The sequence below is a fragment of the Peromyscus maniculatus genome, chromosome 4 (assembly GCF_049852395.1).
Source record: "Peromyscus maniculatus bairdii isolate BWxNUB_F1_BW_parent chromosome 4, HU_Pman_BW_mat_3.1, whole genome shotgun sequence".
In the NCBI taxonomy this organism is placed as follows: domain Eukaryota; kingdom Metazoa; phylum Chordata; class Mammalia; order Rodentia; family Cricetidae; genus Peromyscus; species Peromyscus maniculatus.
In genome coordinates, this window is record NC_134855.1 from 107,291,409 (window position 1) to 107,309,213 (window position 17,805).

A 17,805-nucleotide genomic window follows, 5' to 3' on the forward strand; every position below is an offset into this window, starting at 1 on the left:
TGGCCAGGGCTTGCACTTACCTTTCTCTTAAGTTTTAATTTGGTTTTCATTTTGCAGTTCAGTGATTTTAATTATTTCTGAGTAAGTAGTAAGCCTGATAAATGCAGTGTGAACGCTGATTTTATGGTTTTTTTTTTTTAAGAAGAGAACTATTTTCATTTTATGAGTGATCTGACACCTTCTTCTGCTATGTGCAGGCACCAGGCATAAATATAGTGCCCATGTATACATGAAGGCAAATCGCTCAGATATATTTTTAAATTGCATTTTATTTATTTTGTGTTGTGTATATATAATATATAATGTGTACACTTGCACACATGGCTTGGTACACATGTAGAGGTCAGAAGACAATTTGAAGGACTGTTCTTTCCTTCTACCATGTGAGTCCTGGGCAACATGGGAGGAGGAAATGTCAGCAGATTTAGTGACCAGCACCTACAGGCTAAACTGTCTCCCCAGCTCCAGCTAGGCATTTTACCAAGAATTTCTAGACCATGGTCCTATCTTTGATCAAAATTTCAGTGCTGGTGATTGAACCCAGAGTCTTTTGCCTGCAAGGTAACCACTAAGCTAAGCCCATTCCCGTGGTTATATGACTTATTTTTACTATTTCTTAGGAAACTTGTCTTCATTGGGGGCTTTCACTAAAGAGAGGTTCAGGATAATAATGCAAGCATATGGATTGAAAAGTAACAAAAGAATCATTTTCAGGGAGAGTGGATCTGGTCTTGTGCCAAGGTAAGTGATGGCGCCTACGGGTAAAGGAGCCGAGGAAGCCACTGCTTGGGAAATGGCCAGATGACCTTAGGGTTCCCAAGTGAACAGGGGTGAGTCAGCAGGTGAGAAGCTGCCGCTCCCCTGCACCTGTGTGGCTGGGTGCAGGCCAGAGAGGAAAGTGATGAGAATCGCTGCAGCTGCTGCCTCTCACCACCCCACCAGGAGGAAGAGGAAGCCTTTCCTGTCAGTAGATAAGGAGGAAGGGCTGGCCTGCAAGGTGGTATGATGACATAACAGCCCCCAGAGACCTTTAGACGTCCACAGCAACTCTGTCCTGCTGTCAGTGACACGCAACTGGGACTTTCTGCACGACGTTGCCTGACTGGAGCCTCCCTATCTAAGCCGGTGGTCTCGTAGGCTGCACGGTCCTCTCTGCTTGTGTTCAGTCGGTCAGTGGGAGTTTGGCGAACACCCGTGGCATGCTGCCCCCTGTAGTTAGTGTGAGAGAGGCAGGACAGGGTTTGGTGGCCCAGTCCTCCTGTCTTCCCTACCCAGGGTGCTGATTGGAGAGGTTGCCCCAACCCTCAACAGAACACACATACAACTGCAGCCTGTCGTGGGCTCCCCGACCTCTGGGTTGGGTGGCTGACGGCTACTTCCTCCTCTCTGAGCCCAGGTGGGTAGGTGTGGGAACGAGAGTCTGCAGCTCTTCTCATGGTTGGTCAGCTTCCCACAAGACAGTCGACATTGGGAGAGAGGGATGGCTGCCTGGGCCTCCTTTCGGAAGGCTCTGAGCAGTACATTGAGGACCTAGGGACAGGAAGCAGAAAGCAGACTGGAGGATGGCTGGAATTCCCTCAGCGGGGTTGGTGCTAAGAAGTGGGCCCCTCTTCAGAGTGCTGCAGCCAGAGCAGGGGAGCCTGTCTGCCTGGGTGAGTGGGAGTGGCCAGGGCAGAGCGGCAGCCCTCAGCTGCCTACCTCTGCTCCTAGAGCAGAGGCTGTAAGTGCACAGGTGCCTTGTCTAGCTTGTCGTTCCTGGTTGTAGTGTGACATCATACTCGGTGGGTGCTACTATGTTCTGTAGTCAGACTTTGCTTTGGGCCGCCAGCTCAGAAAAAACGACATGGGAACTTATTATTAATTATGAAAGCTTGGCCTCAGCTTAGGCTTTCCCCCAACTAGCTCTTATAACTTCAATTGACCTGCTTCTATTAATTTACATCTGCCAAGCCGGGCGGTGGTGGCGCACGCCTTTAATCCCAGCACTCGGGAGGCAGAGGCAGGCGGATCTCTGTGAGTTCGAGGCCAGCCTGGTCTACCAAGTGAGTTCCAGGAAAGGCGCAAAGCTACACAAAGAAACCCTGTCTCGAAAAACCAAAAAAAAAAAAAAAAAAAAAAAAAAAAAAAAAAAAAAAAAAAAAATTTACATCTGCCACGTGGCTCAGTTACCTCTCCTCTGTACCGTATGTCCGACTTCTTCAGGATCTTGCTGGTGTCTCTGGCACACCTAGATTCATCCCGAGTTCCTCTCTCTGCCTAGAAGTCCCGCCTAGTCTCTCCTACCTAGACATTGGCCAATCAGTTCTTTATTAAACCAATCACAGTGGCACATCTTCACACAGTGTAAAAAGATATTCCTGCAACAATGTTCTGCTGGTGTGTGGTTTTAAGGGGCTGGCATTTACTGTAAATAATTCTCAAACGGTAGCAGCAGCAGCAGAGCAACAATAGCCGAGCCCATAGTCATGGTGATAACCATAGCAACAGCATCAGCCTCTCCTCAGAGTGATGGGGAAGTGTTAGGTCTCTTAGCATTTCTTATCCTTTGATCCTCAGGGTCACTTCACCTGGGAGGAAAGTGGGGTCCATTGTTCTTAGACCCCGCAGCAGCAGGGCTGGTACACTCACGTACACCTCCCTTTTCTGTCCTGGCCCTAGGAGGCGATGGAGCCTTTGCCCTGGGGAGCCGAGAAGGTGGATGTTAAAGAGAACCAACCGCTCATGTCAGCATCTGTCATTTACCCCCTATGTCACCTGGAACAAGTAACCCGGCTACTTTGCTTCAGTGCCCAATATGAGATGGAATCCTAAAGCAGTTGGATTTTGTCTGCTGCACCTTTTAAAGAACGGCTTTGAGGTATAATTTACACACAACAAATGTACCCAAATTAGCTATCTAATTTGATTGTTCTTGATAAATAGGTAAATCCATTGTAACTCATCCCCCATGCATGGCCCAGAGCATTTCTACCTCCCCCCAGAGCTGCCAGCTTGGCTTTGCAGTTGGTCTTTATTCCCTGCTCAGGCAACCACTGGCCTGATTGCCCCTGGGGGAAGGGTGGGTTAGTTTTGCTTCTCTAAGAATAATGTATATATTTTTCAATTTAGCCATGCCATATCACATATACATAGGGATATACCACCTTTGTTTACCCAGCTCTTGGATGACTGTCCAAACAACCAGATATCTCTTGTCATTTCTAGAATTTTAGAAGTTGCTTACAATGCACTCTCTGTTTACTCAGATAATATTGTATCCTTCTGGGGTCTTTGATGCAATTAAAGATTAGATAGTTGTAATTATAGTTTTACTTAGTTATGATAAAAATAAATTAAATATAAAACTTTAAACACAAAAATAGGATAGATGATAAAATATTTTCTTTAACTTTGCCAAATACAAGTAGACATTATAACTATAATTCTCACTTGATAACTATTTTGTTATATATAATTTTGCCATATTAAAATAAAAACCTTCCAGGCCGGGCGGTGGTGGCGCACGCCTTTAATCCCAGCACTCGGGAGGCAGAGCCAGGCGGATCTCTGTGAGTTCGAGGCCAGCCTGGGCTACCAAGTGAGCTCCAGGAAAGGCGCAAAGCTACACAGAGAAACCCTGTCTCAAAAAACCAAAAAAAAAAAAAAATAAAAAAAAAATAAAAACCTTCCTTTTTGATTAGACAGAAAAGGGAAAATGCTATGGGATGGTCTTTCTGTATGCTGTGAATATGTGTTGCTCCTATTGGTTAACAAATAAAGCTGCTCTGGCCTATGGCAAGGCAGGATAAGAGCCAGGCAGGAAATCCAAGCAGAGATACATGGAAATGCTTGGAGTCAGAGCAGATGCCATCCAGCTGCTGAAGGATCAAGATGCCAGCAGACCGATAATACCATGGCCACGTGGCAAAATATAGATGATTAGAAATGGGTTAATTTAAGATGTAAGAACTAGCTAGCAATAAGCCTGAGCCATAGACCAAACAGTTTGTAATTAAAAAAGAAAAAAAAACACATCATGATGAAACCCTTATTTTGTATGCTTAATTTTTACTCAGGAAAAAAGTTAATTTGTAGCTAGCTTGGGCATGGTGGTATAAACCTATAATCCCAGAACTCAGTGGGTTGAGGTGAGAGTATCATAGGTTTGAAGTTAACATGTGCTTTATAGTAATATCCTGACTTAAGCAAAAAAACAAAACAAGAAACAACCACTTAATTTATAAATCTATAAAAAGGGTTAGGGATGTACCTTGGTGGCAGAGCTCTTACCTAGCAGGCATGAGGCACTGGGTTCAATTCTCAGTTAAAGAAAATATATATGAATAAACAACCCCTAGTGCTTCTTTGATTTGATGCTCAGAGAATACTTTTGAACTTAAAGTGATAATTTGTTGTGGGATATTTGATCACACTATGAAACGCTGAGACTGTGTTAATGAAATTAACCTTGGATCAGGGGGCGGAGCCAGCAACTAGTTGATAAGAATTAGCCATAGAGAGGATGGAGGAGGCAGGAGGACTGATGGAGAGATGCACAGGAAGGAGTAGGGAGGGACTTAGAGATTGGTGGGCCTCTTTGATTTGGGACAGGTAGAGAGATGCTCTTTTGCTGAGTCTTTGGCTGAAAAGGAAGGTCAACTGGTTGCTTCCTGGCTTCTCTGATCTTGCAGGTTTTCACTCCAACATCTGACTCTCCAGTCTTTATTGGTAAGTAAAACAACTTAGATAAAAACAACAATAATTTTATACTTAAATAAAATGACAATTAATCCATTAAACTGCTAAACATAGGATAAATATATATGTATATATATGATGATTTTTTTCTTAAATGTCTATTTCTTCCTCAAACAAACAAACAAACAAAACCCTAGGAATTCTCTCTGTCTTAGTTGGGGTTTCTAGTGCTGTGAAGAAACACCATGACCACGGTAACTCTTACAAAGGAAAGCATTTAATGGGGTAGCTTACATTTTCAGAGGTTTAGTCCATTATCATCATGGGACATGGTGGCATGGAGGCAGACATGGTGCTGGAGAAGTAGCTGAGAGCCCTACATCTCTCAGGCAACAGGAAATGAACTGTCTCACTGTGCATGGCTTGAACATAGATGAGACCTTAATGTCTGCCTCCACAGTGACACACTTCCTCCAACAAGACCACACCTCCCTTTAGTGCCACTCCCTTTGGGGGCCATTTTCTTTTAAACCACCACATCCTCCGTGCTATCCTTTTTTTTTTTTATAATATTATTTATCTATCCAGTGTGTGTGTGTGTGTGTGTGTGTGTGTGTGTGTGTGTGTGTGTATGTGTGTGTATGTGTGTGTATGTGTGTGTGTGTGTGTGTGTGTGTGTGTGTGTGTGTGTGTGTGTGTGTTGTATGCATGTGTGTGCAGCTAGTGGCCAGTGAGGCATGGGATCCTCCTATCTCTCCTTTCTCAGCATTAGGATTGCAACCACACCTGCATATGTAGCCACATCTGGCCCTTGACATGGGTGCTGCAAATCCACACTCAGGTCTTCACGCTTCTGTAGCACATACTTTACCCAGTGAGCCATCTCCCCAGCACCACCTCAGTGACTTCTATTCTTCCATCAATGACCTCTCTCTTCCAGGTTCCCCAGCTTTCCAGGTGGTCAGTGAAACCATGTCACCTCTGTACTTGTCCTCACACATGACAGCCTTGCATCAAGGTCTGCAAGGACAAGTCAGCTGCCACAGCCTTGGCCTCTGAGCCATTGTGGACTTCCTAAGGTCCCAAAGGACCATGTCCAGGGGAGTTGGCCAGTGCTCCACAAGGAGCTAAGCTGTTAGCCGTATGACATGAGCTTGTCTTGTCACTATTCTGAGTGGGAGTTCTTTCTCTGTGCAGCAGGAATAGTGAAGACATTTACACCTCAGGGTTGATCCTGGCATCATGAATGATAGTGTGGGAGGGGAGCATTGCTTAAATGCTCAATTTAACTAAAATTGAACTTCACAGCTCCTGACTTTCTAGGTTCACCAGAGGCTGCAGGCACCTAGCACTGGTCAGTTTGATGGTGTCAAGGGTCTCAGACCCCTGTATGTCATCTTGGCCACAGGCCCCCTGAGTGGCCAAGGCCATGACATGATGTCAAGTGCTAGACAGAGGCCTTTTTTATTCCATCTCTGGCTTCTGGATACACATGGCATACGTCTCACCAACTGTTTTCCTCTCTTTACCCCGAGTGTCTGCTGCTTTGGATCTCTCCATAGACCCAGGACCTAAACCTTTCCTCCTACTGGGAAAGCTTGTACCTCCCTCCTCCTCTCCAAAAGTAAGTCATAGCTCTGAAGCTTGGCCACCCAGCAGGGCTGCTGAGTCTTACCCTCCCCTCAAAATCAACTCTGGAAAAACCAGAGAGGCTGTAAGGAGTGGATTCCAGGATTTACTGTGAGGGAGAGAGTTCAACCCTGTGGGAGGGATAAAGGCTGCCATGAGCCCTTCAGTTTGAAGAGGAGGGACAGAAGTAGAAGAGATGGGGATATGGGGATGTGAAGAGGGAAGCTTTTAGGTTCTTTTGGCTATGATGCCATGTTGTTTCAACACCTCACTGGCTGTTCCTTGATCTAGAAATTCCACAGAGATAGGCAGCCATGGACTCAGCCAATGGAAACCATTCCTACTAAATATGGAAAAAAATGTTATGAAATGATTTGCGAAACACGTTCCTTGATTGTAGGCTGTAGACCGTGCAAGGAGCAAGTGTCTCTGTAGTAGGATGTAGACACTTCAGCTTTGTTCTTAGTCTGTGCTGCAAATTCAGACTCAGGGTCTCTGTGCTGTGGTCTGGATGTTCTTGCCACACACACTGAGGCTGGATTCCCAAGGCAGTAGCACTGGGGAGGGGGCATGTCGGGAGACATGGGTCCTTCTCCCGAGACGATCAGTTCCCGTGATGATTAGTTAGAAATCATCTGGACCACTCTTGTCTCCCCCTCTCAGGTGCAGTCACTGCTAAGCTCCTGTGCACTCCCATTATGTGAAGTCCTCCACCATGTTACAGGGCAGCGTGAGGCTTTTTTTTTGTTGTTGTTGCATGTAGCCACCCATGCTTGTATTTTTTTGCTTCTAGAGTCATGAGCCTAAATAAATCCTTTTACTTAATAAATTGCCCAGCCTCAAGTATTCTGTTATAGCAACAGAAAGTAGACTAAGGCATGCTGTCTTCATTGTCTGCTTTGTTTTTGCTATGCCAGTTCTTAATAGCATGTATGGTGATAAGAGAGAAACCTCATTTAATTGACTCCACACCATTTGATTAGAAAATTGCTAGGGGGGTCCCGTAGATGTCTTCTTAAATAGTTAGTGTATAATTAAGTGTAATAGTTCTCAATGGACATGGTATGAAGAATGTAGCAATTGTTGCTCTGACTCTTGAGTCCTAGAGATATTGATTAAATTTAAAATCTTCTCATGTCACCTTTGAGATGAACTCTCTATTCAAAAGTCAGCAGCAGCTTGTTCATTAAAAACTGAAAAGGAGATTTATCCCATAACATCCATCTAGGAGCCCATCTTCCTTCCCGCCCTTTCTTCTCTCTCTTCATTCCTTCCTACTGGAATATTTTTCTTTTTTCCATTTTTACTAGCAAAATTATAAGCATTTTAGTGGAAAAGGGAGAGTCTAAAAAATTAATATGAGCTTCTCAGTGACCCAAAAGTCAGGGTCAGCTAGCAGATAAAACAATCTAATGGTAAAATACTAATAGAGATATTTACAGTCTCTCTCTCTCTCTCTCTCTCTCTCTCTCTCTCTCTCTCTCTGTCTGTCTTTCTCTGTCTCTCTCTGTCTCTCTGTCTCTGTCTCTCTCTCTCTCTCTCTCTCTCTCTCTCATTTTTTGGAGGGTAGGGTTTCATTTCTTTGTGTAGCCCTGACTGTCCTGGAACTTACTGTGTAGACCAGGCTGCCCTTGAACTCAGAGATCCTCCTACCTCTGCCACTTGAGTGCTGGAATTAAAAGCTCATGCTACAACCACCCAGCCAAAGTTACAGTATTCTCTACAACTCAAGAGAAAGACTGATAATTGCTCCATTCTTTCTACCATGTGTACAGCCCAGTGAAAATCCTTGTTTCATTATTTGCTACTGACCAAGTCAAGTTCTAACATAAAGATATGGCTCAAAGTTTAAAATGAGGTTTAAAATGACTTGTAGTTTGTCAATCATTGTTGGTGTCTTTCCAAACAAAGAGTAACTTTTATGCCAGAGGGTCGACAGTGTCATTTAGAAGATAGGACACTGAAAGACACTACTCCCAGAAAAGCCTCTGCAGTATCAATGCCAATGTCTGAGTGTTTTCATTTTCCTACAGGAGCAAGAGTTAAGACGGGAGAGGCAGAAAAATCCAACTGAATAAAGCTTTCAAAATGAAGAGGCAAGTCAAGTTCAACCCAGGAACGCCTCTCCCAGTGCTTTCCCAACTAGTTAAGGTACAAGACCGAAGCTAGCCCAGCTCCCAGTCAGTGCCAAGCAGAGTGCTGTTAATATTGTTATGGTTAATGTGCATCAAACATTAGTTTTCTGAGCTGGAGAATTCTCCACTGTTGACACTTTCTCACTGAACTCTCATGATTACTTGGTTTTGTAGGCTGTTGGGCCCAAGATACATTTTGTTTTAAATAATCCTCCATGAAAAATTCAGCTTGCAGTCTAATATGATTGAACTCAGACTGAGTTTGTTTTATAATGCATTAGACTGGAAAGTCTATGAGCAGTGAATTATTCAAGATATGTAGACAAACAAGGGACCTGTGCTCTCATGTGGGAAGTAGTGATCAAAGAAATAAACAAAATTTGATGTGTCTTGTTATCTCATTTTATTTACCTTTAAAACTCCTCCAAATATTAGAGGCAAGAAGTCATTATCAATCTTCACCTCTGCCAGGTTCTGCACTTCAATTATTAATTTGACCACAGTTCTCTATACCACATGCTCCACAACAATATTTCTGAGCCTTTATTACAAATGTTAAATGTCATTGGATTTTCAAATATGACTCTCCACTGGCTAATTTGGCTAACTTTATTAATAAGAGGATTCTGAGGAGTGATACTAACAGTATGCCTGCATGTAAAACTGAACTATAAATTCTTTCCACTGGAGGTGACAAGCAACAGCTGCTGTGAGACCATAGGCAGTCACCTCTGGAATTAACCCTGCAAGAACCACGACTTCACACAGTGGCAAACTGGTGTCAACTCCCAGAAATTTCCAATTGAAATTCCCCCTCAGCAACAGCCTTACTAGTGATTTTCACAGTGTATGGATGTTGTCTGTATTAATACGTCCTCCAAACCCTTTGCCCATTTTGTTGTCTGTGTAACAGTGTGGATTCCAAATTTCTGAATATAGGTCAAAACAACAATCAGAAACTTTGACATTGCAGGTCAAATTGCTGCAGAGACAGTCAGAATATCATGCCTACTCTAAGATAGAACATTTCTATGAGGAAAAGAGCTTGACTGTGTTTCTACTGGAAGAAGGATGTGGTCTGGAGCATTCCTGGGAGAGAAGCAAGAAATGTGCTACTTCATACAGGAAGTCACAAATGACTCTTGGAACTACCTCTGGTCTTGTCTCCTTTGCACAACAAACAGTGGACCTGGTTAAGGAGGCTAGCAGGACAATTTCCAGGGGACCTGGTTGTCCAGGAGGACAGTGGGACAATTTCCAGGGGACCTGGTTGTCCAGGAGGACAGAAGCACACAATTTCCAGGGGACCTGGTTGTCCAGGAGGACAGTGGTACAATTTCTAATGGACCTGGTTGTCCAGGAGGACAACAGGACAATTTCTAGTGGACCTGGTTGTCCAGGAGGACAGCGGAATAATTTCAGTTACTTGAGTGCTTTTGCAGGTTCCATAGAATGGAGTGGAGAGTAAGAGGAAAGCAGAAGGCAGCCTGAAGAAAGGAAGTTCCACATGAGCTGGGGCTCCTTTCCAGAAATGACAACACACAGTGACCTACTTAGAAAATGAAAACAAACCAGAGGAATTGGCCAAGGTCAGGTATGGTGATATTTTATTTGTGTTGAAATGTGGTGATATTTTATTTGTGCTTTAATAAAGCTTGCCTGGAGATCAGGGGGAAAGGCCAGCCATTTTAAGTAAACAATACCTCTTTGGTTCTGCTTAAAGAAGGTCAAATGTCTTATCTTATTGCAGGACCATTTTAATTAACAAACATCAATGGACATTTGATAGCCAGTCAGTCTTCTATGCCAGGGGAGTTCCTTTTGACCCAGCATTTCAACCTATTCTAGACAGGGAACATGGGACGATGTATTCTCTTCTGGAACTGCTTTGAGCTGGCATTGGGGCACTGTTGTCAAGGCTCCAAAAAAGGCTGAAAGGCCAGTCAGAGGCTGGGCAGTGGGGCATTTGTCAGAAGCATGTGGTTATCTGACCTGGCTGTAGAGGCAGGGAACAATTACATTTGGCTGGGCTGATGCACATCACACAGACAAGAATCTCTGCTAACATCCATAGCAGGGAAAGTGCTGCAGGTTGTGGTCCACAGCTGCTGATTCAATGTTTCTGCCAGCCTGCTGAGATGTAGACTAGAGACGGGAGTTAAAATTTTTGAATTTACTGGAGCCTTTTGGCCCATAGTCTTAGTAATTGAGAAGAGCAGAAGTCCCAAGACCAGGAGAGAGAAAAAATACCATCCTTAGGAATAGACAAGTGAGGAAAAAAATAAAAGTTTTAGATAATATTATCAATCAGTACTGAAATCCAAATCATGGAAAAGTAGGTAATGAATAGCCAAGGAAAATTTAAAATCCTGAGCTGTGGCCCAAAGTGTATCAGAATTGTAATAATGCTAAAATCTGAAATTTAAAATCTTAATATAATGGTACTGCCTGTATGTGGTTCTGCTGATGCCCCAGAGGGGAGTGCATATGCCTCCAGGTCCTCCCCATACAAGCAGCAGTGGAGGAATGAACGGCAGGCTGAGACTGGACTTTTGCCCTGCCCAGACACCTGGAGCCTGAGAGAGGAGGTTGAGGAACACCAGGCCAAGGCCGGAGAACTTTCCCTTGGCCCATAAAACGATGGTGAGACAATGCATGGTGGGAAGTGATTCCCAAGCACCGGGTGCCCCACCCATGCTGCCCTTAGTAAGATGGCAGTGAAGTCATATGACCTGCCTGTTTTTGATCTTAGCCAAGATGGCAGCTAGACCATGTGGTTGCCCTTATTTAAGATGACATTGCCTGACCACATGTTCATGTGGGTCCCCCCCCAAATAATGGAACAGATAAGGAAAAGATAAATTGAAGCATTTAAAAGTCAGTCAGAAAGAAACATAGATGGTTATACCAATCATACATTTCCATTCACACACAGGAAATAGACTTTGTGAAAGAAAGATGGAGAAATAACAGTGTAGCTGGGTGGGAGAGAGGGACCCTCTGGGCTGTGGCATGGTGCAAGCGCCACAGGGGAATGAACTGAAGCCATGGGTTGGTGGCAGTGGTGAGGGTGGGGGACCATAGGCACATTTTTCCACAATGAGGTATAAGACCCAGTGGATTGACCTCCTGCATCCCAGAGGGTCAGCAGGGGCCATTGATAATGGCACAAGATAGCCAATGGACCATCATCACAAAGGCTATGGGCCATGGAGTTGAGTGGGCACAAACCATCTCTATATGCCATCACATAGGGATGGGGGCTGAGGGGCTTAGAGCCCAAAAGACATGTGGTACCAGAAATCAAAAGGAGATGAATTCTCACTCATGGGAAAAGGGAAGGGAGAAATCTTACCAATCTGGTATGGTGAAGAGTCTCCGGTGGTGCTCCAGCCTGAAAAAAATGGTGGGTGGTACAGGATCCCAGAGCTCCTCAGACTGCTGGTGGGTATGAGAAAGGAGTGGGATTGCCTGGCAATGTTTGGCACCAATGCTATGAATTACTGCATGGGGGAGACCCTGAGGGTATCCCTGGTGTGCAGGGAAACATGCTGGGCAGATGCACGCTATATGGGTATGGTGGCAGAGGTGGCAGCCAGTAATTCAAAACCCAGACTCTGCATCCATGTGGAGAGTTTATTATAATAGAAGATGAAGAGAAAGATAGGAAAGACACACACACCACACACACACACACACACACACACACACACACACACACACACACACAGGGAGAGAGAGAGAGAGAGAGAGAGAGAGAGAGAGAGAGAGAGAGAGAGAGAGAGCGAGCGAGCATCTTATGGGAGGAAAAGTGGAATCTTATGGGAGGAAAAGTGGAAATGAGAGAGGAAGGGGAAGAGTTTTTCCTTAAATGTGGCTTTCATATCAGGATGCAGGGCGGTCCCAAGAGGTGGGTGGGGGATTTCAAGGGGCAGATCAGAATATTAACCGTGCTTTTTCTTGGCTTGTGAGTTCATTCATGAATAATAGCATGAATGGAAGCTAGAGACCCAGCGGCAAACTGCCACCTGTAGAGGCCCGATGAGTTTTTTTCATACCTATGTAAGAAATAGCAAATATTGTGATGACTAATGTTGTGTTTAAAGCTTAAATTACTGTGCTTAAAAGATTTATAAAGCATCTGGGTAGTGGTGGCATATCCCTTTAATCCCAGTATATAGGAGGCAGAGGCAGGTGGACTTCCATGAGTTTTGGCCAGCTTGGTCTATAAAGCAAGTTCCAGGACAGCCATGGCTGTTAAACAGACAAATACTGTTTCAAAAAAACAAAAACAAAAAAAACAAAACCAAAAATCTAAAAAGCAAAAATTGCCTCTGTAAGTAACTGTTGCCACTCTGGGGGTTTGGTCCAGGGTTTCAGCACCAAAACCACCAAAACATGAGTTTTGCAACTCTAGGGGAAAGGCATCCTGACTACTTGGGGGGTCAGGTGACACCTTGAGCTGCTAGGACAGCTCAGCCCTGAAGGCATTCCGGATACCTCGAGCTGCTAGGACAGCTCTGATGACTGAAGCTGCAATGAAAGCTCAGTCCTGGAGGGGAAGGTATTCTGACTGCTTGGGAGAGTCAGGCCTGGAGATGCTAGGACAGCTCAGCAGGGAAGGGTGTCCTGACTGTTCAGGAGTCAGGCTATACCTGGTGTGGTGGGGGATGGTCTCCCCACAGGACATAGCAATCTTACTCCTCTCCTGCAGAGCTGCTCCAGCTCAGCTTTGCTCAGCCCCCACTTAAGGGGGCTTCCTAGCAGAGCTCTGCTTCTTCTCCAGCCTAAGATGTTGCTTCTTTTTGCTTCACTCTGCAAAAGGGGAAACCCCTGCAGAAATGTAGCAATCTCCTCTGGCTCAGGAGAAAAGTGTTACTTTTTCAGCTCCCCCTTGCTCAGTCCCCTGAGGGACGTCTCAGCAAGGTTTTTTTTTCTTCTCAGTCCACTATGGGACATCTTAGCAATCTTCTCTGCTCTGGTGAATGAAGATGTTCACACTCCAAACTCTTTTGAGAAAGATTTATTTAGGAAGGAGGAGTCCAGGAGAGTGGCTGCCTCTACCAGGGTGGAGAGAACAGCCCAGAACTGACCAGGCAGGGTGGTTTATATAGGATCTCTTATGGGCAGAGTCAACCAGGGATTGATTAGTTTTTTTTCTGCTCAGGGATTGGTCAATTTTGTGGGCTAGGGGCAGAGATGGCCCTGATTTCAGAGGCAAACTGTATTTCTTTCACTGGCCTTTCTTGGCTTTTTTACTCTAATTCTAAGCCAGGGCATATTTCTTTCACTGGCCCTGATTCTAGAGACCAAGAGTGGGTTTTTTTTTTTGGTACTCGTTTCAGAGTCAGGGCATGTTTCCTTGGTTCTGGGTTTGGGGATAAAAATGTCCTCTCTCTGGCTCAGGTCCCAGACCCAGGCTGTGTTTCTTTCCCTGGTTCTGGGCTCTAGGGCCGGAATGAGTTTCTTTGGCCAATCTTTTTCCTACAGCCTCTAGCCTGTAAAAGCTATACCGATGAAAATGGGACCCTGCTAGCCAGCTTACTTAAGAACAGATGGCTTCCTGAAATGCTTGGGGTTTTTCTCACAACTGTCTAGTCTTAAACAATTTTAACTAAAACTGCCATTCATGCAAAGTAACAGTCACAATGCTAATCATGTGTTTCTGCTTCTGTAAACAAGCTTGCTTGCTCAAGGTAACCAAATACATCTGTTTGCTAATTAAGCCCCTGCTTACACATAGGCAGGATGCTTGTGTAGGCAGGATATGTGCTGACACAGCCCCCAGAATGTAACTTGTGTTTTTTTCTTTTTTTTTTTTATAAACCCTTTACTAATGTGGCTTGAGGCTGCATCTTGAGAATCCCGACTCTTGTGTGCAGTCCTGGTTCCAGTCTCAATCAAGCCTCTTGTTAAACTTAGACTGGTGAATCTCTGAATGACTCCAGACCCATAACAGTATGAGTCTTTCCTAACAGATACTGTAAAACTTGTGTTGACACAGAATTAAAATCTTTTTATCTGTCCTACACTGTAAGACTTTTATGCAATATTTTAATCCTCCCTCACCCAGTGAAAACCTTTGTTTACACTAAGTCCCACTGCTCTAGTCTAGGAATTTGATGGCCTGGAGCAGTGACCCTTTTCTCCTTGGAACAGTGACTCCTTTCCCTGTGAACCAATTCTTTTCAGACTAGCTAACTGAATATGATTGTGAGCTCAGACCCCAGCTTTTGGGGAAAGACACAGCTCCAGCTGGGTTAGAATGAAACCTAAACACATTTTCTGTGTTGTGTGTTTGCTCTTCTGAGGGTACCCTTTTGATCAAGAATAAAGTACGCCTGTCCAGAGACTTCAGTTGTAATGGTGGTCTCTTTCATTTTAAGCCCAAACTTATTTTTAACAATTTGGGGGGTCAGTTGAGAACCTGTCTCACCTGAGGGAGTACCTAAGACCTCCTCTCAGGGGAGATGCCTGCCACCAATTCTTTATTGGTGGCCCTTTTGTATTAGGTTTCTGGCACTTTCCAGATCAGCAAAAGAGGAACTAGAGTTTGGAAGACTCTGGACATTACCATGGAGACCAGGAATACTCTGTGCACGGACAAAGGTAAAGATGCTGTGGGGAATAGGTGGAGAGGACCTCCATAAAAGGGCACTGGGCACACTGTTTAGTCTCTGCAATCCCCTATGAGCCCAGGATGGGAAAATAACTAAAGGCAAAAAGAAAAGAGAGAGAGACCAAAAAAAGGAAGCATGACCCCAAACAGGAGAAGCATCTTTTCTGTTTGTATTCAATGGGCTTCTTCACCCTGTTTAATATCACTCTCCCTTCTCCAACTACGGAGAGATTGAATAATATGAGTCCTCAACTTAACTTCCTATCTTTACTCTCTTGGAACAGAATTATCCTTTATTTCCCTTGACACTGTTTCCCTAAGAGAACCTGGGAAACCTTGGACATGGTCTTGTAGAAGGATCGAAGGCAGTCTCTTGGTGTGGTTAAGTCTGACTTCCTTAGATGATGCCATCTGGCAACTGCTTTTCTAACTGGATGAAAGTGCCACACAAGGCTACTAAGATTTTAAATTATGATCAACTCTTCCAACAAGTTGACTTCCAAAGGTCTTAAATTCCAACTAACACGGAAAGCCAGAGACCCATCTGATCTTAGCCCCACAACATACTCAGAGTGGGATAAAATGGGGGCAAGCAGGGTAAAGCATAATCCAGATGACAGTGCTTTGCACCCACAGTTATGATTTGTGTGGCAAGATATACAGAGTCCACTCTCATGGGTTGAGCATGGAACTTCTTCCCCGGTTCCTTCGCTATTTCCTGCCTACCTGCCGAGGCCATGGGTACCATCTCTTCCTATATCAAAGCTAACTTAATTAAGGTGTCTTTTTTTATTCATATATTTATTTTACATCCTGGATGAAGCCTCCCCCACACCTTCATCTCCCAGTCCCTACCTCCTATCCCTTCCTTTATTCCCTCCCAATCCCCACCTCTTCTGTCTCCATCCAGGAAAGGGCACATCTGTAGCTGGAGTTTTCTCTCTGGGCCCCACCAAGCCCTGGCAGTCTGACAACCCACTTATAAAATAAACATACAGACACTTATATTATTTACAAACTGTATGGCCATGGCAGGCTTCTTGCTAACTGTTCTTATATCTTAAATTAACCCATTTCTATAAATCTATACCTTGCCATGTGGCTCGTGGCTTACCGGCATCTTCACATGCTGCTTATCATGGCGGCATCTGGCAGTGTCTCCCTCTCTCAGCCTTCTACTTCCCAGAATTCTCCTCTCTCCTTGTCCTGCCTACTTCCTGCCTGGCCACTGGCCAATCAGTGTTTTATTTATACAGAATGATATCCACACAGGTCTCTCATAAATCCCAATAAAACATGATGTATCAAGTTGCAGTAAGACTAAGCACCTCCCCTTGTATTAAGGCTGGAAAAGGTGACCCAGTATGAGGAGTAGGGTCTCAAAAGCCAGTAAGAGTCAGAGACATCCCCTGCTCCTGCTGTTAAGATTTCCACTAGAGGACCAAGCCACACAACTGTAACATATATGCAGAGGGTCTAGGTCAGTCCCATGCAGTCTCCCCGGTTGTCGGTTTAGTCTCTGCGATCCCCTATGAGCCTAGGTTAGTTAATTGTGTGAGCTTTCCTGTGGTGTCCTTGATCCCTCTGGCTCCTACAATCCTTTCTCCTCCTCTGCAGAATTCCCAAACTCCACCTAATGTTTGGCAGTGGGTCTCTGCATCTGCCTCTATCAACTGCTGGATGATGTCTCTCTGATGACAATTGGGCCAGGCATCAGTCTGGTCACAGGAGATGGCCAGTTCAGGCTATTTATCTGCTATTGCTAGGAGTCTAAGCTGGGGTCCTCTCTGTAGACTCCTGGGAGATTCCCCTGCACCAGGATTCCACCTGATCCTAAACCTCCTCCCTCCCCCTGCCCACAGCAGTCCCCTTCAGCACTCTCCCCCTCTGTGCCCCCAACCTGATCACTCATGCCCCCATCCCCCACTCACTCTCAGTCCATGCATTAAATATCTTCTATTTTTCCTTTCTAAGGAGATCGGGGTGTCCCCCCATGAACCCTTCTTGTTATCTAGTCTCTCTGGGTCTATGGATTGTAGCATAGTTATTCTTTATTTTAAAGCTAATATCCACTTATGAATGAGTACATACCATGTTTGTCTTTCTTGGATTGGGTTGCCTCACTCAGAATGATTTTTTTCTAGTTCCATCCATTTGCCTGCAAATTTTCTGGTGTCCTTGTTTTTAACAGCTGACTAATACTCCATTGTGTAAATGTGACATATTTTCTTTATCCATACCTTGGTTGAGGGACATCTAGGTTGTTTCCAGGTTCTGACTATTACAAATAAAGCTGCTATGAACATAGTTGAGCAAGTGTCCTTGTGGTATGATTGAGCATCCTTTGGGTATATGCCCCAGAGTGGTATAGCTGGATCTGGTGGTAGGTTGATTTCCAGTTTTCTGGGAAACCATCACACTGACTTCCAAAATGACTATACATGTTTGCACTCCCACCAGCAATGGAGAAGTGTTCCCTTTGCTCGGCATCCTCTCTAGCATGTATTTTTTATCTTAGCCATTCTGACAGATATAAGGGGGAATCTCAGAGTCCTTTTGATTTGTATTTCCTTGATGGTTAAGGATATTGAACATTCTTTAAGTGTTTCTTGGTCATTTGAGATTCTTCTGTTGAGAATTCCCTGTTTAGACCTGCACCCCATTTTTTATAGTTTTTTTAATTAAAAATTTTCATTTATTTTACATACCAACCAGTTTCTCCTCCCTCCTCTCTCCCATTCCCTC

General features: G+C 44.5%; 1 long non-coding RNA gene across 1 annotated transcript; it reads left to right on the forward strand.

Moving 5' to 3' along the window:
- Window positions 1-259: 259 nt before the first annotated feature.
- On the forward strand, window positions 260-8,975 carry LOC121828834 (uncharacterized). Its single transcript, XR_013050756.1, has 5 exons — window positions 260-1,169; window positions 2,659-2,857; window positions 4,671-4,707; window positions 6,213-6,301; window positions 8,340-8,975. It is a non-coding gene; the product is annotated as an uncharacterized LOC121828834 (long non-coding RNA).
- Window positions 8,976-17,805: the final 8,830 nt, after the last annotated feature.